The sequence below is a fragment of the Vombatus ursinus genome, unplaced genomic scaffold (assembly GCF_900497805.2).
Source record: "Vombatus ursinus unplaced genomic scaffold, bare-nosed wombat genome assembly UNPS02014779.1, whole genome shotgun sequence".
NCBI lineage: Eukaryota > Metazoa > Chordata > Mammalia > Diprotodontia > Vombatidae > Vombatus > Vombatus ursinus.
The window spans coordinates 1,738,101-1,740,384 of NW_020954557.1; the positions used below are offsets into that span (position 1 = coordinate 1,738,101).

General features: G+C 41.2%; 1 pseudogene; it reads right to left on the reverse strand.

The window, feature by feature from the left end:
- Positions 1 to 470: 470 nt before the first annotated feature.
- Positions 471 to 1,819, reverse strand: LOC114045797 (annotated as a pseudogene).
- Positions 1,820 to 2,284: the final 465 nt, after the last annotated feature.

Below are 2,284 nucleotides of genomic sequence, written 5' to 3' on the forward strand. Positions count from 1 at the left end.
AGAAAGCAATAGGAACAAACTTTTTTTTTTTAAACTTAGGATCATATATTTAGAACTGGAACTGACTTGAGAGGTCATTTAATCCAACACCCTCATTTGCCAGAGAGTTAAATGAATTGCCCTACGTCCCACACATAAGTGGAAGAGCTGGAATTTCAATTCATGTTATTTGACTCCAAATTTGATGCCCTTTGAACTGTATTACACGATTTCATGTAACCCTGCGATTCAATGACCCTTCAGAGTCACAAGTTCTCTTTTAAATGTAGGCACTACTGTATACATACTGCTATCCTTTATGCCACAGTCTCACTGTTACTTTTTTTTCTAATGAAAGCATTCCAGAAATTTATTTAAAAGACAGACAATAAGAAAAACAAGTGAGGATTTTTCCATCTCTGTTTAGCAAGAGAATAAAAAGAATATATACAAGTTGGGTATCTTGAATCTCCTTCCAAGTCATGTCATTGCTATCCAAGAGAACAAGTCATGGGATCATCTGGCCTCTGGTGTTTCATCCTTTATGCCTCTATTTCCTCTTCTATAGGCTCTTGGGCTTCACAGGTGCTATTGTAGGGCCTCTTTCTCTTATCTTACTGCATGATCTCCTTGTCATGGAAGGGGCAGGCCTGCTCAGCATTTAATGCCCTTTTCAGTTCTTCATGTTTCTTTTTTCTTCACCTTTACTGTCTAAACTACTCTTCCTATGTTTCTTCTTTTTCTCTTTTGTGTTTCTCTTAGTGAAGCTCCATCAGAATTTTTGGTCAGTTCATTTGTTCTTCTCCCACAGCATCATTGGGAATATATTCATCTGCATTAGCAATTTCCTTCCCAACTTCTCCAGTACAGTAGGAAAACTTGGCAAAGGAGTGACAGCACTTGCACTCCCATCTACTTTCTTTCCAATAGGAATCCCAGTTGTTTATAATTGTTGATCTTGACATCCTCCTCATACTTAAGAGCAGGCAAAAGCTCACTCTTGTCCTTTGATGACTGTTCCATGCCTTGAATATTTCACATAGCCTTCCATCTAAGCTAATAGTAACTGGGGGCAGGGGGAGGAGGGAGTACATTTAGGTATTCTTGATCTCCATACTTCTCTATAACACTTTCTGTTGTTCTTTGAAATCTTCTTTCTTGGCTTTAAATAATTTACACAGCAACTCCAGTTTTGTTGGATCTGCATGGAGATGCACTTCAGACCCTTTGTCATAAGCCTCCCAGGCAAAACTGTGTTTGTGCAATTAAAATTGTATCTCCAGTGTATCAAAATTGTCTTCAGGAAGGAATCAGGATTCCTTCCTGCATTGGTATAAGGATTCTCTCCAATTGTTCTTGTTTCTGGATCTTAATAGGTAGAACTGGGATCTGATTTCACAAATGTTTAGCAATGTCTTCTTGAACACTGTTATGGTCTCTTTCCCTCTGAGAATTTGGTTCTTCTCTCCACTGATGTTTTGGTAAATTCACTTGATTCAGTAACTTTCCTGAGGCTAGTTTTTCATGTAGCTTCTGAGCATTCAGTGTATGTTTGGCCAGATTAACTTTAGCGTATTCTTCTACAATCTTCAAATGCTCTTCTAAGTTGCTGCAATTCCACCTATCCCTTTGACCATCACAGTCAAACATAAGCTGAGGTTGGATATGTTCATTAGGTGCTCTTTTGGGGTATCTCCAAGTCACAACATTCTCTTTTTTCGCCCCTCTGATGCCATTCTCCAGGTGAACTATAGTCTTTATCAGGTTGGGGTCTCTGATGCTTTGGTGTGGGTCTTTTTGATGGATCTATATACCATGAAGATATCTTTTCCTTCTTCATCTACACTGGGGGGGCATTACCCAGCTTTCTAGATCCTTTTTTCTCCAGTCTTCCTTTGTCATTTTCTTTGGCTCTTCCAAACCACATCACTTGACCCCCCGTGGTGGGTGCGGGGGAAGGCGAGAAGGAAGGGGCCATTGTTGCTTCTGTAACAGCAGCCAACGTGGTCCGGGTCATGGGGCCGCGTCACTGCTTCCACCGAGGGGAAGAGCTGAGAAGAGCGTGCGCCTAACTCGACCCTGACCCTGACCAGGACATGCTTCTATGGCGGCCGAACCTTGTGTACATTCGGGATCTTCCACGGGCGTCCCACAAGCCACCGGGGCTGACTTGTCTTAAAGAGACAGTGACGTATTTACCTCAATGTTGCTTATTATGAGATGTAGGAGGGGTCACTGATTTATTTTTCTTCGTCTCTTCAGACTTAACATATCTTTCTATCTCTTTTTAGTCTTAATTGTGATG